General features: G+C 44.5%; 1 pseudogene; it reads left to right on the top strand.

Moving 5' to 3' along the window:
- Window positions 1–24487, top strand: part of LOC144790949 (nicotinamide N-methyltransferase-like) — a 140299-nt pseudogene extending 115812 nt beyond the window's left edge.
- Window positions 24488–26356: the final 1869 nt, after the last annotated feature.

Below are 26356 nucleotides of genomic sequence, written 5' to 3'. Positions count from 1 at the left end.
AGAGCACTATCAGGATGTAGAGGAATAGGTGCAAAAAAAGAAATGCAAAGGCTTCTTCATCAATGCACCTAGGATCCTCGTGACATACCGGATAGATTAGGACAATCTCAACACTGCTTCAATTGATGAAAAAGCTGTAGACACACCTCTTTAAAAGAACACTATATCATGGTACAATGCGTCATCTAATATGGTCTAGACCCCCCTTCATTCCCAACCCCTTGTGGATTGAAACTTTGGCTTTGACTGAATACAGGGCTCAACTACTTTACATATAGTGTCGGCCCACACAAATGCCACATATAGGCACATATGCATAGGTCTTGATGAGGGAGAGTGAAAGCCACTGATTTCTTTGTATTGCATGTAAATATTGTCTTTGTGTTTTTTACAAAATCGTCCATAGTAAATCATAATTTATGGCTATGGTTTACATTTTAAAAAACATGTTCATTTATTAGCTAACAAATCATCATTTAAATGTTTTCTGTTTTTGGATAGTTTGCTTAGATTTAAATTAGTGTTAAGGAGCAACAGTGTAAAAGGCATTTACTTGCTTTTGATCTCCTGGTAAAGTAACTTTCTAAAAGGCCTGATGTGGATAACCACATTCAAAAGTTTGTGATTATTCTTGGTAACCCTCTTTTTATATATGCCCTACTGACAGCTTTGGCGAGGACCTCAATATTGAGGCCTACACATTGTGTACAAAACATTGATCCCTAAATATTGTTTACAAATATATCATCACATTGAAGTTAATGGAAGATCTACACACAATCGAGTGATATCGTTCCAAATTATATTTAGGCCACAATATAATAACAACTCACAGTAAAGCGGTGAGATGGGCCAGAGTTTGAATGCCATACAAACTGTAGTAAGGCAATTTGTCAGATATTTTGTGACTGGAATACTAGTTTACTATGTTTGTCAGTATCCTTAAGGTAAGAACACTGACAGAAAGAGATGTCCTCACAATTTGAAGCTGCACTTTATGTTGTGCCATTCTCTGAACTGTCTGTGGAGGGCAAGGTGCTACTGATCCGTACACCTAGTGTGGCTTGTTTGTGGTCATTGTTGACATTTTCTGAAGAAGGTTTAAATGATAGCCCCTTCTGAACGTCGAAAATGTCTAGGCCGTGTCTGCAGGTGCAGTTCTCCATTGGCACCATTGTTGCATTGCTGTGGGGTTGAGAGAGTTTACTCAAAAACACATTCCCCTTGGGGTTCCCTTGGGCCACTGACCATGCACTGTTGATGTGATCTCAGGGAATAAAATGTAACAGCTTTCCCTTTGCAGCTTGCCTAGTTTAAATTATAGTAGATCTCTGGAAGCCACCCAGGTCATATAATTTTTTACAGTTATTTTATTTGTATTTTCAAGACATGATCTCTTATATGCTGGAGAGGCAGAGAACTAGGAGGCAGCCTCCTCCAGGCAAGAGCTATTGTGAATGCCTTCAGCTTGCAAGCATGCCATGCTCCCTATAACGAATAGACTGAAAACGAATGGCGCTCACATCTAAGGAAGGATCATATAGTGTAACCATGGGTTTCAAATTATCAGTGCAAATTAAACAACAATGGGTAGAGGCAGTTATTCAGACTTTAATGTGCTTAATATGCAAATTCAAGCACTTCCAAATCACGTTGTATTCACTAGGATATTTTTTTCTCCTTGCTAATAATGTAGTTGTCTCAAATTCCTGCTTAGTTAGGTATAAATGCAAGAGTGGTGGTAATACCTTTCATGCAGTCCCAGAAGTGCTATGGTATGCATGACTCTAGATTGGTTAGTTCTCTAAAAGGTATGACCAGGTGCCTACAGATTTAAAAAGTGTGCCATCTTGAGGTGTTCTTTGACTGGGTGAGAGAAAGTTCAATGGTTTATCACTTTTCTCTAAAATAGCTGTGAGAATGAAAGGTTTCCTTGTAAACATGACAGAAAGTTCAATTCTATTAAGGACACGGAGGCGAGGATTATGCTCAAACTTTCTATATTCCTCCTTCCAACAGTCTTTAACTTTTAACTTTATAACAAAAAACTAGCATTCCCATAGTGCCTTAGCAAAGTCATATTTAGTCCACCTATAGACGGCCTCCATCATCCCCGAGGGCATGTGCTTCCTGTGTCAACTCCTCTTTCTTGACTGGGAACACTGAATCCTAAAGTCTTGTCAGTCATTTTTGGAACCTTCAGAACCTGAAAGAGGTCAAAAGACAAACTCATGACTCTGATCTCAAACACAACCAATAACCATTCTTAACATATCCTATAAATAAATTGTTAGAACAATTACAATTTTAACAGTGATGGATTATGCCTTTCTTTGCATTCCTAACTGAATTTGAGACCACATTGAAAATAACTTAAAGCATATACTTATACCATACAGCAGGCTTCTACCCTGGCGGGTACACTCCTTGAACAATCACTGGTGGGAAACGTGACTTTCGGAGCCCTGGGCAGGAATAATCTTCGCCTCCGTATCCTTAATAGAATTGAAACTTTCCATCATATTTTCTAGGGCATTTTTCATTCTATGTCAGGACTGGAGGCGAGGACTATGCTTGTTCAAAGCTTATCCACCACCATTGACGCCATGTCTATGACTGGTTTAAAGTAGACTCTCTTAAACATAGAGTATGATGGCCAGTCTGCGGCATTCAAAATATCTTCCAACCTGGACCCCAGGGAGAAAGCTTTTGACACCATGGCTCCTCTCACTGATTGGGTGCCAAACTGCGAGACATTTATGCCTGCTTCTTGCATTACCCATTGGACCCATAGGATCCCACGGGCTATAGTTGATGATCCCCAGTGGGGCGAGTTTCCTCCGTCATATTCTTATACTCCTTGAGACATCAGACCACGCACAGCTTAGGTAGATTATCAGAAGCTGGGTAAGATACCACTCTGGATTCTGACTTAGTTCTGTGGACAATGTGAAATGTAACACTCTGTGGAGTGAAAACCCGTCCAGAAATGTCCAGTTCTCTTACGTCCGATACTCTCTGGCACAAAATCAAGCACAAAAGCATCACCAGCTTAGCTGACTGTTCCTTACGGGACAAATACTTATTGAGTTCCCAAGATTGGAACAGATGCAATACTTTGTTAACGTCCACAAATGTGATGAATATCTAGGTTCTGGAGGGAGTGTGAGGAGAATTCCCCTCATCAACTTACAGACCATCGGGTGCTCCCCGACTGGCCTACCCTGGATGGGGTCATGGCCTGCTGAAATCGCGGATATCCAGGAGTTAACTGTGCGGTAAGTCAGTCCCTGGGGTGCTAGTGATGCCAAGAAGTTCATAATGGTTAACGCCTCACACCCCATGGGATCCTGATTGCTCCAAACACACCGACTGACCCATCTGGACCAAGCTGAATTATATTGCTTATTTGTGCTGTTCTCCCACGCTGCTCCCACCAGCTTTTGAGCCTTATCCGAAAGGCCAGAGATGCTCCAGTGATGCCTGAAATCCACCAGCCTACTAATGGCATTCTCCCTTGTTGGAGTAGAGGATGGGGATTGGCCCAGGGATCCCTCAGAAGGAGAGGATCTCGGGGTAGAAGGATTGGAGAATCTTAGGAAAGTTCCAGAAGACCTGGAAACTACATTTGAGACGTCCAATATGGTGTGATCAATACCACCTTCGCTTGCTGTCTGCGGACATGCGTTGTGAGTCTCATTATCATTGCGAATGGAGGAAAGGCATATCCCGCCTCCATGGAGCAGTTCTGGAGAAACCTGCCCGTCATGGCCACTAGAGTGTCTGAATTCCAGCTGAAGAATTTCGGTAGCTGGTGGTCTAACAGGGACAATAAGGATCTACTGAAAAGGACCCCATTTGCTGTGTAGTCTCTGAAATATCTGTGGGTGCAGTTGCCACAAACTCATGTCTGACCAGCTCCTGGAGCACGAGTCTGCACAACATTGGAGGCTTCAGGGAAGTATTCCACCTTTACCAAGATGTTTTTGGAGAGGGAAAACATCCAAAGGTCCTCAGCCAGATCTGCCAGTGCTTTGGACTTCGTCCCCCCGAGGTGGTTGATGTAACGGACAGCCGAGACATTGTCCATTTTGAAGAGTACACTGCAGGACACTTTGTCCTTCATCCAACACTGGATCGCGAAGGAGCCCGCCATCAACTCTAGCCAGTTGATGTGGAGCTGGCCTTCTTCAGCAGACCACTTTCCTCCTGTAAAGGAGTCCCCACAACAGGATCCCAGCCTGACTTGCTGGGATCCAACTCTATTACCGTCTGGATCGCAGCCAAAGATGACTCTGCCATTCCAGGCTTCCATATGGTCTAGCCACCACCTCATTTCCATGAGCACCTCCTCGGTAAAGGGAACCTGATCTGAGTACTGCAGGCCCTTGTGGAGGTTAGAGGCCTTCAAACGTTGGAATGCTCTGTAATGGAATGGCCCAGGGAAGATCGCTTGAATCAAAGAGGCGAAAAGACCCACCAACCGAGCTATCTGTCTCAGTGAAGTAGGGAAGCGTGCTAACATTCTCCTCAGTTCCCTGCAAATTTTGGTTATCTTCCTCGCTGGGAGACTCAAAGTGGGGGCCATCGAATCTATGGTGAACCCTAATAAGGTCACCTTCCTGGGTGAAGTCAGAAGAGACTTTTTGGCGTTTATCACAAACCCCAGATTCTAGAGAAGATTCACTGTCTCCTGCAAACGGTGTGAGAGTCGCAACAGGCATTGCACTAAGAGCAGGATATCGTCCAAATAAATGATGAGCCACTACTGGTTGGAGAACTTTCGTGAAGCACCACGGGGCCGATGAGAGGCCGAAAGGAAGAGATGCAAACTCGTAAACTTGTTTTCTCCTTTGAAATTGCAGGAAGGTCCTGTGTGGAGGAAAGATGGGTTCCACTAAGTACGCGTCCTTCAAGTCCAGATGGACCATCCAATCATTGGGTTATAGACGGTCCCACAAAAAATGAAGTGGCGGTAGATTTATTACCGGGCGTTGGCCTCCTTCCTTCTTGTCTACGAGAAATATGTTGCTGAGAAAGCATCTGGGGTGCAGACGGGATGGTACGATCGCTCCTTTCTGCAGCAGGTCCACCACCTCCTTGTCTATTAGCGAGGCCTGGTCCTGCACGAAAACCAGCGGCCTGGGCCAGGCTGCCTGAACGGGTGTGCTATAAAACTCTACCTGGAAACCTCTGATGGCTTGAAGTACCCAAGCATCTGAGGTAATGGACCTCCAGTTGTGTTCGAAGCCCGCCAACCTTCCACTCACTTTTAGATGGTAAAAAGGAGAAAGGCTCACCTGATGTGGGCATGGGCTGGCCTCTGTCTGTTCCTCTGCCTCCGCAGCCCCTGTAGCCTCTCCGTGACTGGAAAAACTCTTGTTACCTGAGTCTGTGGCTCTCTTGCTGCCCCTTGGAGGGCCTTGGGTGTAAAAGCGGCCGGTCAAACACCCTTTTCCACGATCGGCCCCAACAAAAACTCCAGGGTGGAACACCTTATTAATCGATGACTGTGCCTTATCTAAGGGCACACAAGTGGAGACGAACTTCGTCAACTCTTTGATGAACGGATCCCCAAAGCGACCGCCCTGCGCCACTGTGCCCACCTCTAAAGAGGCCAAATCCCCAAGCTTGGGATCTACTTTTAGGAGAAAGGAGCAACGCCTCTCTGTAGAGAGGGCACAGTTAGCATTCCCCAAAAAAACTATTGCACGTTGTGCCCAATCGGAAATTCTCTCTGGGGAAAGAGGGGTGCCTGCCAGTTTTGCCCCCTCCGCCAACTCCAATATTTTTCTGATGGGGCCTGTTATGTCGATTAGCTTATCCTGGCAGGATTTCCAGGATCTACCTATCACTTTTTTTGGGCCCTTACATACTTTTGCAAAAAGGTGGCCATCTTTGTGTTGACCTCTGACATAGTTGGTACTTTGCCTGGAAGGGCAGGGTGAAGGCATTCTGCCCTGAGGCAAGCCCGTACCTCCTTTTCCAGAGGTTTACGCAGCCTTCCCGCAACAAAGGCCGTGACCTTTGGAGAGGATGTCCACTCCGAGGACCTTGGATGTATTAAGTCCTCTGGTACTAACATATCTGAGGGTTCATCGCCCTCTTTGGATGTGCCTGAGGGTGACACTATGGGGTGCCAGTATCTAGAGGGACCTGCCTAATCTGCTGAATCCCCTAAGGATTCCTCCTCCTCATCCTGCCCTAACCCTGGGCTCTCTGGAATGTCTGGGGTGATATCCAGCTCTGCTACCGCCAGCCTTGCCAAGAAGGCTTTCTTCAATAATTCAAAGGCACTGCACTCCGTAAACCTCATGCCCCTCCGAGACTAATGCACTTACGTGTTCACATGCTGACCGGTAGAATATGACGGGCACCACAGATGCAATAGGGAGAAACTGTGTGCAGTGTGTCCCTCAGAATTTCCTACTAGGACTTGTGTGTTCACATGAGGCAGCGCAGGATGGCTGAGGCTGTAACTCTCTCTCGATTTTTTGGAGCGGCAGTGCAACAGGGCAAGAATACAGGCATTGCTGTTTGAAGCTGCATGGTGGCGGACACGCATTTGAAAAGAGCTTCCACAACAACAGGTAAGTTTGTTTAATAATTAGCGAGTTCACTGGGGAGTATATGGTGTTTTATCTTTGAGGGGCTCTGTCATGGCAAGAAGTAGTTAAATGTTGCCAGGGAAGGGTCCCAAGGCAATGTTATGTCTGAGGGCCACGGTCAGATTTTAACATTTGGGGTCAAAAGAAATATACACGCAAGAAACATTCAGGGGTATATTCACAAGAACGTGTGCTAAACATCAACAAAAAATGCTAATGCACCTTTACACATCGCAGCCTATCGCAGGAAAATAACCCAGTGTTAACGTGGAATTGACAACAAGGTTGTACCATGCGATAGTCTGACGAAACCGAGGCCAATGTCTGCAATACAACCAACTCGATGGAGATAAAAAGACAAACCTCAACGCGAAAAAACATGCGATGGGCCAAAGCGCGATGAGGAAATCCGCGATAAGCAGCACCAGACCTGCAATACACACATGGCAAGCGGGATAAATCACTCTAAAAGCAGAAAAGACACCCAAACACAAACTGACCAACACCCAAGCACCATGGAGGCAGCCGGAGCAGGTGCAGAGGACGAGCCCAAACCAACAAGCACCCCGGACGACCAGCCAGGGACCTCGGGGACAGGGAAGGGCAAGGACAAGAAGAAGAGGAAGACAAAGTTCAGTCCGCAGGAAAACAGGATCCTGATTACGGAGGTGATGGAACACGATCAGCAACTGTTTGTCACCTCCAACGTGTCATTGGGAACTAAAAATGGGATACGGCGGGACATTGTGGACAAGGTGAAGGCTGTCGGAGCGCACAAGAGGTCAATGGACTAGGCCAAGAGGCGATGGATTGACATCAAGCGAAAGACCAAGGAGAAACTCGCAGCCAACCAGAAGGCAGCAATGCAGACTGGAGGTGGGAGCCCAGCGCCACAGCTTGTGCTGGATGACATGGAGGAGCTGGTGTCGACAGTCATCAGTGTGGAGACTGTGGCTGGAGTTGGGGGACCGGACACTACTCAACAGGACACAATCAACTGCAACAGGGTAAGTGACCACCATGTACTGGGGGGACAGGTGGAGAGGGCCACAATGGTACACATGCACAATCAAGCAGAGCACTGTGCACACCCATAATGACTTTGAGTCATGGCCCGAACTACACACTGTCACAATGTACAATGCCATGCTGTCTGTATGTCAACATGTACCATGCGGCTAAATATATGTGGACACATTGTAATACACCATCTCCCCTTTATTTATTTATCTATTTATCTGTATAGTGCCTGAATCACCCCCGCAGGGGTATCTCTGCGCTAGCGGACATGTGAGAAGGTGCCGATACTCTGTGAGGCGCCTAGAACAAAAAAGTTTTCAGGGACTTTCTAAATTGAAAACGGTCCGTAAACTGCCTCAAAGTAATCAGAAGCGAATTTCAGTTCCGTGGGGCAAGGTAAGAGAAGGCCTTCCCACCGGTCCTAGTCTTGTTAATACGAGGGACTTTGAGAAGGAATTTGGAGCTGGATCAAAGGTCTCTAAGGGGAATGTATTGGCTAAGCTTCTCCACAAGATAGGCTCGCCCGTTCCCATACACTGCCTTATGGACAATTACAAGCAGCAAACGTTACATTTTATTTGTTTTCGCACCGGAAACCAGTGGAGCTGCTGCAGCCGCAGACTCGAAAAAAGATCTATAGGGAGAATTCAGTGCCAATCGCGCTGCTGTGATTTGAACTACCTGCAAGCGATCCAGCAAGGCCTCATTGGCCGAAATCAGTAGAGCGTTGCAGTAGTCAAAACAACTCAGGACTAACGTCTGAATGGGAGTTTTCCGTGTATTTTCTGGGAGGAACGGAAATACTCATCTCAGCAGGCTCAGTACATGTAAGCATGAGCTTACCATATGAGTCACCTGCTCCTTCATGTTCAGGCTCTGCTCAATGCGCACCCCTAGATTCTTTACTGATGCTTTCGAGGCGGGGGGACACCCAACTCCCGTGGGCACCACTCTGGTGTCCACAATGAAGTGGCTTCTCCGAAAAGCTTAATCTCTGTTTTCCCAGCATTTAATTGGAGAAAGCTGGTACACATCCACTGAAATATTGCTAGCATGCTGGCAAAGAAATTGATCTGGGCTGTGGTGGAAGATTTTTCAATACAGAAGGTAAGCTGGTTGTCCTCCGCATATTGGTACGAATCTCTATGTCCTCGTAAGATTGACCAAGGGAGCTACCTAGATATTAAATAAGGTGGGGCTTAGGCAGGATCCCTGCGAACTCCCTTGGTCAACTTCTTGGACTTGGACCTATAAGGTCCCAGGTTGACTGTCTGGGAGCGGTCAGCTATTTTCATGAATACAAAGCTGGCGTCCTTATTAGACTGATTAAAATGTTTTAGGAGGCTGCTTTGCTCTATGCAAATCATGTGCGTGCTCTGAAGACGGAGGCTCGAGTTGTTATACCTGCATGGGGCTGCCTATAAATATTGCCATATGATATGACACTTACACGTTACCAAATGACTTGTAGTTATTCGGTTGATGCAGGGCCGATTGTTACTGTCACGGGAAAGGGAAGGTCTTCCAACAGTTTTTCTAAGCAGGGACTGAGATTCATGAAAGAGGCAGGGAGCAGGTCAGCTTTTATGTCCGACAGGCACCAAAATGCTTCAGTTTGAACTTAAGGGCGCTGATGGACATTACATAGCTTAATTATTCTAAAAAGATGAGCTGCAGAAGAGCGCACAAAGAGTCTTCTTTCATAAAGTGTGTGGGTAGGAGGCACAAAGGTGTGCATGTGTGTGTGTGTAATGGGGTGAGTCGCAGTGATGAGTATGGGCCCAATTCACAGAACTAACTTAAGACAAAATCCTAAACTTACTACTTTTGGTATTCACAGAAGTTAGGATTTTGTCTTAAGTTTGTCTTAAGACAGACTTAAGACAAAATCCTAACTTAAGTCTGTCTTAAGTCTGTCTTAAGTCTGTCTTAAGACAAACTTAAGACAAAATCCTAACTTCTGTGAATACCAAAAGTAGTAAGTTTAGGATTTTGTCTTAAGTTAGTTTTGTGAATTTGGCCCTATATATACAAATATGTGTGCCAGTGTTTGTGTACATAGAGGTGCGCATGCATAGAAGGGTTTGTATGAGGGGTGGTAGCCTTGCAAATGTAGGGGGTTGTGTTTAGTACTGTGCATTCAAGAGGTGTTGCAGACTTGTAAGCAGGTTAGTCAATAAGTAAGAAATTCATTTTGGTTAATTAAAACCATTTTGTGTAAAACAATCTAAATAAAGGCGCAGTGGATTTAAATCACATGTCAAGCAGATAAAGGAAGGTGACTTGCACAAGTCAAGTTTAGAAAAGGAGTGACAGGTTTGCGGATTGAAAAGCACTTCTACTCTTTTTCTTGTGAGCAGAATAGTTCTTCAGTTGTCTCAATCTCATGCCGAAAAGTCAGGCGTCAAGTGCATTGGTATTCACACTAGCAGCCTGTCAGCATGATATATTTAAGGAGTGTAGTGTTTGCATGGGCTTAAAAGCGGATACAGTGCACGCACGTGAGAGAGCACGAGTTTGAAAAAAATGTATAAGTACACCATATTTACAAGCACGTAGTTAGTTTAAACATGTTTTGCACACGAGTATTTTATATCCAGGAGTGAAATATACAGAGTGGTTTATATTCAGTAGTGAAACGTATAGAATGTTAAGTAGAGTAACTATAAATTATAACGGTGTGAGATTAATGTAGAAATGTTGGAATATATGTGAAAACCTCATGTTCTCATGTTAAAAAGAGTCATGTCCAAATTAAATGTAACTTTGAAAATCCAGTATTATGTGTAGGCCTTAGGGCAATTCACAGCAAACCTGAACGTGCTGCTAAATTTACGTGAGATAAGGTTGACATGGTTCTTCCAAATGTACTATTGAACTTAGGGTTAAAAGTATATGCTTTATAGATGTGTTATTTTAGAAACGTATGCTAGTTAAGAATGTTTGCTGTTTAAATCAAGTTAACGTTTTAAGAGTGCAGGGACCTGCTGCATGTAAATCAAGTAGGCCAGAGCAGATAATGTCATGTAGTTTAAATTGCCATGTGCTCGTTAGAGGAGAGGTCGTGAGGTGTCCAGCATGGAGCTTTGAGAGTGTTTTATGACCAAAGATATGGTGGAGTCTGGAATTTGAGGCCCACTGCAGGATGAGCTGTATGCAGGTGCGAGGGTCCTAATCAGCTCGAATGAAAGGGACTTTGTTCAGTGGCGCCTTGCGCAGGCCTGTAGGAGTTTCCAGGAATTTCAGGGGGTATCAGCGCACGGAAGAAGGAGCCTGGGAACCAAGGTCAACTATAACGAGGGTCTTCAAGAGTACCATCATGGAGTTTACCGCGCAAAGATGTACCACGTGAGGGGCGTCCCAAGGGGCGTTTCTATTGGAAATGTGATTTGGTATTAGGGAAAGCGACCCGGGAGGAGAGCAGAGCAGATGATTTTGGGAGCCTAAGGAAGCGGATGGGTAGGCAGATAGGCTGATCAGGAGAGACCCATCATCAGAGAAGAGACAAAGAGAAGTGCGTGATCTTCTTAGGAAGTCACCACGGCTGACACCTAGAGGGTTAAGATCTTGCTAAGTAGGGATGTCACTTAATATAGTGTAGGGACAGACTAACCTTAATTTTCTTTTCTGTAATGACTTTGAGGTTGCAACTTGTATTCATTTTGGCAACGCTCATGTTATTGGAAGTTGTACTTATTATTTTGTTCTTCAGACTCAGACTATTCAAAAAGTTCATGTTCATAGTGATACCGATTTATCTTCTTAATCTCATTTTGAGAAGTTTGTATCTTCAGTTATCTTTGACTTTATATTAAATCTTTAAAACTTAATTTTGGTCAGTGGTCATTTAGAGTGGTGTAAGTTCTTAAATTGATTGCTTTATTGCGAGATTACCTTTTACTCAAGACAGGTACCAACGATTCAGTCGACAGGAAATGGGATTTGGTAAGATAATTAGTAACCAGTAATCCCGCGTTAGCAGTTGGTAGCAGAGGATGGTTATCTTCTTGAGGAAGGTAATCTAGAGAGGTTAGTTTACCCCAAGGCCCGAGACGCCGAGAGACGAGCAGCGGAAGAATCGTGTGCCGAAAGGTGCAGACGGTGCGAGAAAAGCAGCAGTATCGGAGAGTGAGTATAAAAAGGGTCATGCGTGAACAGATTGCGGTGTTTTGTGTTGTATTTGTATTGTAATGTCTTGCGGAGTTGAATGCCTGTAGTGTGAATGAGAGAAGGTTGTGAGCGCGCGCAACCTGGTAAGCTGGTAACCTGGTAAACGGGTGAACTGGTGAAATCTTAAGTTCAGGCCAGAGCTTAAGTGGTTTTGGGTGTATCGAACATCCAGGGTAGTTGTCGACCATAGTACGGAGGTCACGAGGTACCATTGACCGCCGTGGATCCAAGATAGGGGGAGTGTAAGAGTGAGTGTATGAGTAACGGACGCTGGTCGAAAGTTACTGTGTGTGAGTAACCTATCGGAGAAGGCGATTGTCTGGAAGTAAACGGAAAGACATTTCGCCAAGTTAGGGTGACAACTACAGAAAGACTGTGGGCGTACAGTCAAGAAAGGTGATCGCTTGGACGGAAGTAATCATTTTTCAGAGTATGAATGGGATGCGTGCATGACCGAGGAGACGAGCTGAGAAAGGAGGGGAACTGCTGCGAAGGGGGACGGGTGACGTCGGCTAGAGCCGCGCTGTGATTGAGCGGTTGGTGTGACGTTAGCTAGAGCCGCGCTCTGGTTGGGCGGCTAGAGTGACGTCGGAGGAAAGTCGCGTACGGATAGGCCAGTTAGTGAGAACGGCGCCGAGATTGGTGGAATATCATCAGGAAGTAAACAAACGCGGAGAAAAGAGAAATCATGAAGTGTTTTAAGTGTTTGAAAGGGATTTTTAAACGTAAACGAAGTGAACATTATTACGGGGAAGAGGCTCCCCCAGAGGGTACGCCAGCTCATTATATGGCAACGAATGTTGGGCTGCATACGATATTGTGGATTGGGGCTTGGAATAAGCTTACGGAAGGGAATGAGGAAATGCAGTTCCCGAAGTACGGGACGTTTAAATTAGAGGTGTTACATCGGCTAAAAGCAACCATGTCCTCATTGAAACCCTCACCTAGGCCAACACAGTTTGAGGCTCTTAATGCATGGATTAAGGCTGCACACGACCGAAATTTGAACAGGCGTCAACAAAGGCTGACGCGATCGGTAAGGGCAGTGCGAGATTCCAAATGGGATGAGGAGGAAAAGCGTTGGAGAGTACAGACTATTGAGGTGGAGAAAATGTATCCGATGAGGGAGGTGTCAGGAGGAGGAAACCTCATGGAAGAAGACGAGGAAAGCGAGTCGGAGGACAATCTGATAAACAGATTGTTAATGGATAGACCACCTCCGAGAGTGGAGTTGATAGAAGATAGAGGGCTCGCAAGGGAGGATGGGAATGAGATAGAGGGATATACACCACTCCCTATATCGGAATGGACACCTAGCAAAGGCGGAGAAACACCTCCAAACAACACTGTACAGAGTGTAGTGGGAAGGTTTGTGGTGCAGAAAACGCCAACCACAGAAAGGGTTGAGTCTGTGGGATTGCCAGACGCTCTTCAAGTGCCTGTTACCATAGGACCCATAGTTTCGATCTATAATTCTGAGAGAGATAGAGGGGAACAACAAAGGCAATTGGATAGGGAAAGGATTGAGATGGAAAGGAGGAATAATGTGACGAATGCATGGAAACAATTACCAGGTTCGGTAACGTGGAACACCCCATTAGACACAACTGTCGGTCCCAATTCAGAACAGGGAGGTCCGAGAGGACCAATGGATCTAAGGGGACCGCGGCCAAGATCTTTTTCAGAGTTAAGAGCTGATTTGAGGGAATGGGACGGGTCCATAGTATCTCCGAGTAACAGGACAAGAACGGAACCAGAGTGGGAAAGCAGGGGTAACGGGACTGTATCTCATTGTGGGGCCAGCGAAAGCAGTCAGGGCCGGGAAGGCCAAAGTCAAGAGAATAGAGGGGATGCATGTCCTACAAATCAGAGAGAACAGCCGGAACAAAATACTAGGATTGTAGAATGTGAGGAAATGTCCCGTCTCTGGGGGAAGGGAGGAGATGAGGCGGTACGGGCTTTTCAGAATAGGTTTAGGTGCCTTCATCATACACTCGGGGAAGACGTTCAACATTGGAGAAAGGAGAACAGCGATAAGTCCCGCCACGCCTCGAATAATCAGGAATCACAGGGAAGTAGGGAAGAAAGAGGGAGTAATGGAACATCTTACCCTGCATCCCGTGAAACTAGCCCGGAGGGGGAGAGAGGGGCTATGAGGCATGAAGGAGTGTTTCACCACCCACCCCGAGAAGACGGAAAGGCATGGGATCTAGAGAGATGGGAACAGGGGAGGACTCCTTATAATTCACCCATACCTAAACGTAGATCTCGGAGCTGGGATGGGAGAGATGCGGATGGAGGAGCTAAATTGAGTGTCTTGAAAGCTGAAATTAAGGCAAAAAGGCTTGATGTTACCAGTTTAAAATCAGATGTTGATGAGATAATAGATGGAACATTGCCTTTGGAAAAGATAGAATTGTACGAACAGGATGAGTTATTGTTCATGGCAAAGGATATTACTAGGAAAGCTAGAGCGTTTCATGAAAAACTGACTGATTTGGCAGACAAGTATGCCGTGGATTTGTCTAGGACAAGGGCATTGCAGAGCAACCACAGATTACAGTACGCAGACCAGGATCTAGATGAGAAGAGAACTACTGGATTAAAAACACACATAAGAGAGCTGGTAACAGGGATAAGAGTGTGGAGAGAACTGGATAAATGGGAAGAAAGGTGGTCGAAAAAGGGCACAGTTAGGCGAAGTACAAATGTGATGACCCCTGAGGGAAGGGTAATGCAGATGGAGGCATTCCCTTTGCGAGAAATATCAAATGGAAATTATGTACATGTGCCCTGGAGTAGAGGAGACTTAGCCGCATTTACCAACTCATTTCCGAAGTTGCGGGACAATCCAGTCGAATGGTATAAGCAGGTAGAGAGGTTTGTTAAAATCTCGAAAGTACTGTGGATAGATTTGAACACGTTGTTTGACATCGTGGTCCCATCTGATTTGTGGACCCCGTGCAAGACTAGTGTCGAATGGCCAAATGCTGAACCATTGAGGGATGCTCGAACAAATGGACCATCTGAGATTGTCATGCGAAAGTATGAAAGGGTAATAGCATGGCTGAAAGATAAGGTACCACCACAGGATATAGATTGGGTAAAAATAGACCGAACAAGGCAGGAACCCAAGGAGACAGTTCACGAGTTTTATGAAAGATTGTTGAAAACATTCAAGCAATACAGTGGACTAGATGTAATGGATCCCAAAGACATAGGGCAGTTCGTGTCAAAGTTTGTCTTGGGGTTGAGACCTGATATTTGTTTGATGATACAGCAACATTTAATCTGTTGGCAGAACAAACCACTAGATGAGATTTTACGATATGCGAGGTACTGCAGTGACGAGATAGATTCTAAAGCCAAGAATCTAAAGGAGAAATTGATGGTGGTGCAAATGCAGTCCGCTGGGAAGGGTGGCCAGCAGAAGCAGGGGATGGGACGAAAACCAAATGGTCAGAACAAAGATAATGAAGAAGGGCAGAGACCTAGGATAGACTTTGCCACTTTAAAGAAAACGACAAAGTGTCATCTGTGTCACCAGGTGGGGCATTGGCGACGCGAGTGTCCCTTTAACCCTGAAAATGGAGAGCTAGAAGTAGAAGAACAGGTCCAAGAAGACCCAGTGCAAAAGGTGACAGTCCCAAGTAATAAGGTGGCCAAAGGGGGGACTTCGGCTCCACGGGCCCAATTCCCACAGCCACCGAAGATAACAGCTGGAGGAAAGGTCTTTAAACAAATGCCTCTGTTTATTGAGGAAGAAAAATGTTATTACATTGATCCATTGACAGGACAACGGGTGAGCAGTGAAGAGGATTGTACCCTCGGGGCAGTCCTAGAAGTGGATCAAAGAGGGCCATTTGTTGAGGCAGAAGTGGCAGGGTGTCCCACTACGTTCTTAGTGGATACTGGGGCTACTCGTTCGACTCTGAGATCAGCGGTGGTTCCAGACTTGCCGATGTCAGGGGAAACAATTCAGGTGGTAGGAGTCGCAAATAAGAGAATGACTAGTCCGTTGACAGAACCAGTATCTGTGAAAATAGGAAATCATATGAACGAACATCAGTTTGTGGTTTGTGACTCGAGTCCGGTATGTCTGTTAGGTAGGGATTTGTTATGCAAATTGAATTGCACCATATACTGCACCCCACAAGGAGTGGAGGTACAGACTACCGACGATGATGCTACCTTTAAGGTGGCCAATTCAAAATTCTGTGTAGAACTATATCCTACTCTGACTGTAGAAGATCTTCCACAAGACTTAAGAGATGCAGTGGCGTCAGAGGTGTGGGATTTCACAGGAGAAGATATAGGATTGATTAAAGGGGTAGAACCGGTAAAAATTCTGGTAAAACCAAATGTTGAGTTTCCAAGAACGCCTCAATACAAATTGTCACAGGAAACGATTGCAGGAATAAAGCCTGTGATCGAGTCAATGATACAGCAAGGAATACTGAAAGAAATCGTGGGCAGTCCTTGTAACTCCCCGATTATGGGTTTGCAGAAACCTAGTGGGAAGTTTAGGATAGTTCAGGATTTACGAAAGATTAACAACATAGTCGTTTCATGTTGTCCCGTGGTACCGAATCCATCAGTGATATTGTTTCAAATACCATGTCAAGCAGAATGGTTCACAGTGATAGATCTTTGTCAGGCTTTCTTTTCAATCCCATTGGATGAAGAGAGCAGGTACCTTTTTGCGTTTAAAATGGAAGATCGCGTTTTAACATGGTGTCGAATCCCACAAGGATTCACAGACAGCCCATCCATCTTTAATCAGTTGCTGAAGAAGAATCTTGAGAATCTAGTACTGCCACAGAATTCGGTTCTGGTACAGTACATAGATGACCTACTTGTTGCGTCAGAAACAGAGGAAGCTTGTAAAGTAGATTCAATTGCCTTACTGAATCATTTAGCTGAAAATGGACATAAGGTATCTCCGAGCAAGTTGCAGTACTGTCTGACAGAGGTACAGTATCTAGGGCACAGGTTAGAAAAAGGGAAACGTAAGGTGTCCCCAGAGAGGATAGAGGCGATAATGAAAATGAATGCGCCTACAACACAGAGAGAAGTTAGAATGTTCCTAGGAATGGTGGGTTACTGCCGACAGTGGATAGTTAACTTCTCACTGAAAGCAAAGCCCTTACAGAAACTGACGCACAAGGAGGTGAGTGATCCGGTACCATGGGATGAAGAATGTCTGGTGGCGTTTTTACAGCTGAGAGACGATTTATGTCGTGCTCCGGCTCTGGGAATGCCAGATTATGAAAAGTCGTTTTCACTCTATTGCTGTGAGAGAGAGGGATGTGCTTTGTCAGTCTTGGCACAGACCCACGGTAATGCCCGTAGACCAGTTGCATACTTTTCGGCTACATTAGATCCAGTAGCCGCAGCGTTGCCCGGATGTCTCAAATCCGTTGCTGCAACGGGTGTCAGCATTGAAAGGAGCGAGAGTATTGTGATGGGACATCCAGTAGTGGTGTATGTACCACATTCAGTTGAATTGTTAATGACCAGGACGAAGACGCAGCATCTGACCAATAGCAGGCTCACGCGCTACGAGCAAGTTATACTTGCCGCAGAGAACGTGACTCTCAGGAGATGCTCTGTCTTGAATCCTGCTACTTTGATGCCATTACCTACGGTAATAGAAGGCGAAGGATGTGAAGACCACGATTGCCTTGATGTGACTGAACTATGCACGAAACCCAGACCAGATATTGTGGATGAGCCATTGTCAGACCCCGATGAAATTTACTTTGTTGATGGCTCATGTTTAAGAGACGATACTGGTCGGTTGAGAGCAGCTTATGCTGTTTGTACTATTACTAGAGTTGTAGAAGCCGCTTGCCTGGAAGGAGTACATTCCGCACAGGTAGCAGAGATTATTGCCCTAACTCGTGCCTGCATAGCAGGAAATGGAAAGAGAGTCACCATCTACACGGACAGCCAATATGGTTTCGGTGTGGTTCATGATTTCGGGCAGTTGTGGTCTCAGAGGGGTTACATGACCTCCTCTGGTTCGCCCATTCGAAATGGAGAATTTGTGCGATTGCTGATAGAAGCATTACAAGGTCCTGTTGACATCGCAGTAGTGAAGTGTGTAGCTCATACTAAGAATACAGATTTTGTGTCACAAGGTAATAGATATGCTGATGAAGTCGCACGCTATTGTGCGGAACAAAGTTATTCTTTCTCAAAGGTGGAAATAGAAGGTGCAGAAGAAAAGACTGAATTAAGTATGATGTTAGAAACTGTAGACACTTGGGAGGATTTAAGAATAATGCAGGAGAACGCACCTGAAACAGAGAAAAAGGCATGGGAAATAGCAGGTTGTGTGCGAAGTGAAATGGATTTCTGGGTTTCAGCAGATGGGAGAGCTGTGTTACCTGAAGAATTAGCTAATCCCATGGCGAGAGAAATACATGGTCCAGTACATCTAGGAAGGGATGCTATGATGAGAGTGTTTAGGCAAACTTGGTATTGCCCTAAATTTAGAATAGCAGCAGAATCAGTATGTAAACGATGTGTTACTTGCCAACAGCTGAACGTAGGCAAACGAACACCAGTCACACTGAGTCACATTGGGAGGTCGGGGGGGCCTTTCAATAGAATGCAACTAGATTTCATCGAAATGCCAAGAGTCAATCGCCTTCGGTATGTGTTGGTGATTGTATGCGTATTTTCCAGATGGGTTGAAGCGTACCCTACACGTAGGTGCGATACACTCACAGTGGCTAAATTGTTGCTCAGGGAGTTGATACCGCGCTTCGGGGTGCCTGCCTCTTTGGAATCGGACAGAGGAAAACATTTTAACAGCGAAATAGTGAAGATGTTGTGCTCCACACTGAATATCGATCAAAAGCTGCATTGTAGTTATCGACCAGAAGCTTCAGGAATTGTGGAACAAGTGAATGGCACTTTGAAGAATAGATTGGCTAAAGTAGTGGCATCCACATCTTTGAGTTGGCCAGATGCTCTTCCATTAGTGCTCATGAGCATGCGCAGCACACCTGATAGGAGGACAGGTCTCTCTCCCCACGAGATCCTGATGGGGAGGGCCATGAGACTTCCTACAGTTCCAACTACTGCTCTATTGAATATTACAGATGATCTGATCTTGGATTATTGTAAAGGACTGTCTGACGCCATCCATTCTGTGTCCCTTCAGGTGCATGCGGCTGAAGTTCCAGCAGCGAGGAACCTGTGTCATGACCTGAACCCAGGGGACTGGGTCTTGGTTAAAAAGCACGTCCGGAAGAACTGCCTAGATGTTCGCTGGCGTGGGCCCTTTCAGGTAATCCTGATAACGAACACCGCGGTGAAGTGCGGGGGGCTGCCAAATTGGATCCATGCATCCCATACTAGAAGAGTTCCAGCACCTCTAGAAGGAACAGCTCCCATCCCAGACGAAAGCCCGGAAGTGGAAGAAGAGTCGCAAGAAGGGATTGAGGCAGCTGAGGAGGTGTCGGAAGAAGTTGGGAACGCATCGGATTCAGAAGAAGAGCGAAGGCAGGACGGCAGTGAGACAGAAGACGCAACTGAAGGAGAGAGCAGAAGTGAATACGACTCAGACTCAGATCCGTATCGGAGCGACCAAGAACCAAGTGGGAGGACAAGAAATAGGAGAATAAGGCTTGGAGCTGCCACTTGGCCAACAAGGAGAAGAAGGCTAAGTTTGAGGTCGGCCCAGGAAGAAACGCTTACTCCTATATCCGAAGACTCAGATCCAGAAGAAGATATCCAGGATCAAGCCGAGGAGGGTCTTAGAAGATCAAGAAGGGTGCGAGTGCCTAGCAGAAGATACTCTACTCCCGATTGGACCTACCTCGTTGCAGATGTCTGGGAGACACAGAACAGGGAGGATCAGGGAAGTGGAACTGATCAGAACTGACCCGATCATCACAGTGCAAATAAAGTTTCTACTGCCAGGAGCGGAGACCGAAAGGTTGCTGACACTCAACATCGTTCATCCTGCTCTCCTGAGTGGAATAAGAAAGTTGATTTTAGAAACAGTTGAGTTTCCAGTTTGTTGTTCACGATATCCAATATTGGAGGGAACTCTTCTTCGTTTGGAAATGCTTGAGCGAGTAGTAGAGATGCTAGGAGCGCTTATTGTTGTGGATTAATACCATATTGTGAATGTCTTCAAAGGGGCGCAGAACTGGAAAGGTGAAGAAAGTGATCTTGATTAGAACGGACCCCTTTGTAATTGTGGATGTAGAACTGATAGTACCAGGAGTGGAAATTGAAAAAACGCTAACTCTCAATTTCGTCCGTCCACTTGTCTTGAGCGAAATAAGGAGAATAATCCTAGAAAAGGTTGACTTTCCATGTTGTGGTACGAACTGTCCAGAACCTGAGGGAATGATACTTCGGATGGACATTTATGAAGAAGTAGTGTCACTCCTTGAGTCATACATAACTTCAGACGAAAATAAGACTGTTGCAAAGAAATTGTAAAAACTTGTTGCAAGATAACCTAGCGCCGAGTGGAAGAAGAAAAGTGATAGGGGTTACATTTTAGTGGATGGAGAAGGGCTAGGGTTGTCTATTTTCTACTGGACTTTGAACTGTTTTGCGGAAACAAATTGTCAAGCTTCCAAGTGTTCAAAGAAAGACATTGCAAGAGAGAAAGACTTTGTTTGAAAAGAAGAGGAAGTGAATGCTGGAAGAAAGTCGAAAACTACACTGTTTGAGAACATGGAGGCTGGCAACCCGAACCGCAGGGCAAAATGTATAGCTGTTATATCTTTAGGAGTAGTGGTTTCTCTTATAATTTTAGTGGTAACTGTTTCATTCCTAGCGGGACACGAAGGGGATGAAACCACAGTTAAGGAGGATAAGGGAGTGTCAACACCGAAAACTACCGTTATTAAAGAGAAGGGAAACATCAATGAAAAAGACAAAGCATTGTTAGATGCAGAAGTAAAAAGGTTACACATGGATGAGTCACAGGGAAATTACAAGTCAAATGCTTATGCTAAATTGCTTTATGAATATGTTGATGCCATGGAAGTAAAGGATTGTTATGTCTGTATGCAATTACCAGCTTCAGTGGAGGAGGGTATCAGATACCATCATCTCCCGTTGACATATGGAATAACGTGCAGTTTATTGTTAAGAATGTTTTATGGACGAGACGGATTTGAGTATTACTTCTCGAATTTCGACTCGACATTGCCAGAGGTTCCGAATTTCAAGCATTTGAACAAATGGGACTACTACAAAAGCGAAGACAGATTACACAAATGGTTTATTCCATGGAGAACGTTAGATACTTCACATGCTCGAATCAACAATCTGACTTGTCAAATATCAGAAGTTGAGAAAAAGTTTATAGCTCAGGTAGATACTAGATACAGGAGGCAGAAGATATTGAAGGCATCAGGACAAGGGGAAACAGATTGGACCAAGGAGGAAAGGGCACAACAACGAAAAGGTAGTATTGGTCCAATTGCTTTGGATAAGGAGAAACGGGGGAAACTGTGCATTCACAGGAGTTACTCCTATTATGAAAACGTTTATGTAGGACAAGTCAATTGTGAACATGCCTTTCAATTGGAGTATTACTCTAAGAACTTCATGAAAGGGATGCAAGCAATACCAAATGTATATTTTGTATGTGGAAAATATGCCTATGTGAAGTTACCAGATAATTGGTACGGATCATGCTATCTGGCTGTTGTCTTCCCTAAAATATATCATGTTGAGAATTTAGACACGCCTAAGAAAGAAATATCAACTAGATGGAAGCGAGGGCTGGGTGCAGCAGAAGTAGTTGGAGATGTAATAGGTGCTGCATTCCCTTTCTTAGGATTGATAATGAATGACATTAAGATCAGGAGGTTAGCTACAGTCGTAGATAGGCTATCTGCCAGTACTGCAAGATCCTTGATGCTGATAGAAGGGGAGATGCAATCGATTAGGGCAATGGTTCTTCAGAACCGACTTGCTTTAGATGTTCTGTTAGCAAAAGAGGGAGGAGTCTGTAGGGCCTTGAAGGTTCAGGAATGCTGTACTTACATTCCAGACAATTCAAAGCCTCTAGAGAAGTATATACAAAACATCACTGCCATACACTACGAAATTGAGGACCTGGCAAAGGTAAATGTGTGGGAAAAAGTAGGCCATGGAATGGGTAAAGTTGGAAGTTGGTTTGCCAACTTAGGAAAGGGTATCGTTTGGTACATATTGAAGCCCATCATCATAGTAGTGATTTGTGTAATCACTTTGTGGGGATTGGTGCGTTTGTATCAATGTTATAGAGCAAATAGGTTGCAGAGAACTATGAAGAAACAGGAAGAAGAGTTGACAGCGATGCAGGACACTCAATATAAAAGTGTGAAAGCATTAGAGAGTATGAAAAGAAGTGGTACTGTCCTGACTTCACTTTAAAAGGTTCTACATTTTTAGTGTCTTGGTGATGATGACCCCTGAAGGTCATCAAAGGGGGGACTGAGAGAGCACGAGTTTGAAAAAAATGTATAAGTACACCATATTTACAAGCACGTAGTTAGTTTAAACATGTTTTGCACACGAGTATTTTATATCCAGGAGTGAAATATACAGAGTGGTTTATATTCAGTAGTGAAACGTATAGAATGTTAAGTAGAGTAACTATAAATTATAACGGTGTGAGATTAATGTAGAAATGTTGGAATATATGTGAAAACCTCATGTTCTCATGTTAAAAAGAGTCATGTCCAAATTAAATGTAACTTTGAAAATCCAGTATTATGTGTAGGCCTTAGGGCAATTCACAGCAAACCTGAACGTGCTGCTAAATTTACGTGAGATAAGGTTGACATGGTTCTTCCAAATGTACTATTGAACTTAGGGTTAAAAGTATATGCTTTATAGATGTGTTATTTTAGAAACGTATGCTAGTTAAGAATGTTTGCTGTTTAAATCAAGTTAACGTTTTAAGAGTGCAGGGACCTGCTGCATGTAAATCAAGTAGGCCAGAGCAGATAATGTCATGTAGTTTAAATTGCCATGTGCTCGTTAGAGGAGAGGTCGTGAGGTGTCCAGCATGGAGCTTTGAGAGTGTTTTATGACCAAAGATATGGTGGAGTCTGGAATTTGAGGCCCACTGCAGGATGAGCTGTATGCAGGTGCGAGGGTCCTAATCAGCTCGAATGAAAGGGACTTTGTTCAGTGGCGCCTTGCGCAGGCCTGTAGGAGTTTCCAGGAATTTCAGGGGGTATCAGCGCACGGAAGAAGGAGCCTGGGAACCAAGGTCAACTATAACGAGGGTCTTCAAGAGTACCATCATGGAGTTTACCGCGCAAAGATGTACCACGTGAGGGGCGTCCCAAGGGGCGTTTCTATTGGAAATGTGATTTGGTATTAGGGAAAGCGACCCGGGAGGAGAGCAGAGCAGATGATTTTGGGAGCCTAAGGAAGCGGATGGGTAGGCAGATAGGCTGATCAGGAGAGACCCATCATCAGAGAAGAGACAAAGAGAAGTGCGTGATCTTCTTAGGAAGTCACCACGGCTGACACCTAGAGGGTTAAGATCTTGCTAAGTAGGGATGTCACTTAATATAGTGTAGGGACAGACTAACCTTAATTTTCTTTTCTGTAATGACTTTGAGGTTGCAACTTGTATTCATTTTGGCAACGCTCATGTTATTGGAAGTTGTACTTATTATTTTGTTCTTCAGACTCAGACTATTCAAAAAGTTCATGTTCATAGTGATACCGATTTATCTTCTTAATCTCATTTTGAGAAGTTTGTATCTTCAGTTATCTTTGACTTTATATTAAATCTTTAAAACTTAATTTTGGTCAGTGGTCATTTAGAGTGGTGTAAGTTCTTAAATTGATTGCTTTATTGCGAGATTAACTTTTACTCAAGACAGGTACCAACGATTCAGTCGACAGGAAATGGGATTTGGTAAGATAATTAGTAACCAGTAATCCCGCGTTAGCACACGCGTGCTGGTCAAACTATGAGTCCCACACCAGCCAATTCTTAGTCATGGCGCAGTGAGCTCTCCAGTTGTTTGTTCTTCGGTTTGTTGCTCCACCAAATATTTGGGGTTCCAGCCGCCACTGAACAGCCACGAAGATGGCTGTCTGCATATTTTTAAACACGTGTGAATGAGCAATTTAAAGCATGTTAATCAAGTTGTACCTCTTTGCTTTCAGGGAAACATGGGTTGAGAAGCAGAACACATTAAAAAGAAAAGTCAAAAGAGTTCTCAAACATGATGTCACGAGCTGTAACCCGTTGTCTCCCGTCATCCACCCCAAGGCTGACTGCCTGCTCTTGGCTCACTGTTTAGAGCACTTTGTCACAGACAAGAAGTCCTACTGTGATGCTCTGAAAAACGTCTCCTCACTGTTAAAGACCGGAGGACATCTCATAATGTGTACTGTCCTCGGAGCAACGTTCTACATGATCGGTGACGTCAAGTTTCCACTTCTCTGCATGGATGAGGATTTTCTGAAGGGAGCTCTTACCAAGGCCGGTTATGTCATTGAGGTGTTTCACCGTTATCTTCGGAAAAATCAAAGTTTGTATGATAGAACAGATTACCAATATTTCACCTTTTTAAAAGCGTGCAAAGAAAGAGAAATGTAATCTTCCAATAGATAAAGAGGAAACTGCCATGATGCGCACTCATGGAAATGTGAGCTTGGGCGAGCATAATATTCCCTTTTCAATTTTCTCATGATGTTTTTAGCACTTTCGTTAAAATTATACTGAAAATTTAGCAAAAGATACATATGTTCCATCGAGTAGGATTTAAATGTTGAGTAATAAAAGCGAGTACAACTGTTAGTGAGTAGTTGATTCATGAATCTAATCAATAAACAATGTTGTCATCCTACCTCCTAGGCATGACTTTTTTCGAGAACCTTTGACTTGAGGTTTTTTTGTTTTTAATGATAAATTGAATGATCTGGATCCATTGTAAAGGCATGTTTTTTTAAATCATTTTTTTATTTAAATTCGGTGCTGGTCCTTTAAAATCAGGGGGAGATGGTGTAAATCTCATGCCGGGCAGTACCCGCAGCAGGTCTCCAAGGTAAACAGCCTCTTGCATGTAGGAACAATGTAGGTAAGGGAAGTTGGCAAGTCAGATCCGTAAGTCCCCCCTTTGATGATGAATTAAGCCATCAAACTCTTATCTTTATCTCATCTGATGTCACTTTTATACTCCTGTTGTCCTGATAAGTTTTAGTCTAGATTGCTCTAGTGCTTTCATCTCATCATCGTAACCACATTGTCTATCTTCTAGTTCTAACTCCGCTCTCTCTTTTCACTCGTTTTGTTTCTTTCTTTAGTTTTAAATGCCTGTAGATTCAAATGGAAATGTTTAGAATTAGTTTAGAACCATATGTTTAGAACCATATGACCATGGATGACCATAGAGACAGACAACCACAACGCCCCCTAACACCCCCCAATACACAGATGGAGGAATTCACAAGGGCTATGGGCCTAACAGATGTATGGTGCTCTTTAACCCAACATGACTTACTACTCCAACGCACACAAGACCATGTCCCGCATAGACTATTTCCTTACACATCTAGAAGATATCGGGCATTTTAGACATCTATGTGGTCTGCCGAGAGGGATATCGGATCATTCCCCAGTGTGAATCGAGTTTATCTATCACACTAAAAGGAAACGCATTACCATAGTCCTCAATCCCTGGTTGCTCAAAGGTCCATACATAAAAGAACTTGCTTATGCATACAGACCACTATTTTACTGAAAATGTCAGCTCAGTGGACTCGGCACAGATAATATGGGAGGCCTACAAGGCGGTGTTGAAAGGGCATGCTCTAGTGCTAAAAGTGGGATATGTTAGAAAACAAAACCAATAGCTGTCACAACAGAGTGAACTCCAGCAGCTGGAGGCACAAAATACCTCCTCACCCAGTGTGGCCACCGCACACCAATTAACCATCAAGCATCTAGAATATAAAACTTTGGCGAGAGCGAGGACACAGGCTTGACTATTACAAACACAACATAAGGTGTATAAGATGGGAGACAGGGCAGGGAAAATCTTGCCTGGCTGGAGAAAAGAGAACAAGGGGAACGGTGGGTACCTGGATTGTTAATTAAGGGGTGCAGAGCAGATCTCAGATCTGCAAGACATTGCAGAGGCATTTTCTGACCACCTGGAGATGGTTTATATCTCCTCAACTACGTATATGGCTGAAGATACCCGTCAATTGCTACCTACTTTATTGGAGGCTGATAGAAATGTAATGGAAGCAGATTTCACAGATGACGAAATTTGCAAAGCAATAAATAGTATCCAATCAGGGAAGGCAATGGGGCACAATGGAGTCCCTATTGAATTTCATAAATCCATGGTCTTACGCGTCGCGCCCCACCTTAAAACCTTGTATAATGAAAGCCTTGAGAAAGGAATCCTGCCGGAATACCACCATCTGGCTTCTATTGCAGTCATTCGTAAGTCGGGAAAACCCGCCAAAGCTTGCGGTTCTTATCAACCGATTTCCTTAATTAATGTTGAGGCTAAAGTTCTGGGAAAGCTCCTGGCTTCCCACTTGGTGTCAAT

This window comes from Lissotriton helveticus, chromosome 11 (assembly GCF_964261635.1).
Source record: "Lissotriton helveticus chromosome 11, aLisHel1.1, whole genome shotgun sequence".
Taxonomy (NCBI): domain Eukaryota; kingdom Metazoa; phylum Chordata; class Amphibia; order Caudata; family Salamandridae; genus Lissotriton; species Lissotriton helveticus.
This window is presented reverse-complemented; position numbering and strand designations above follow the sequence as displayed.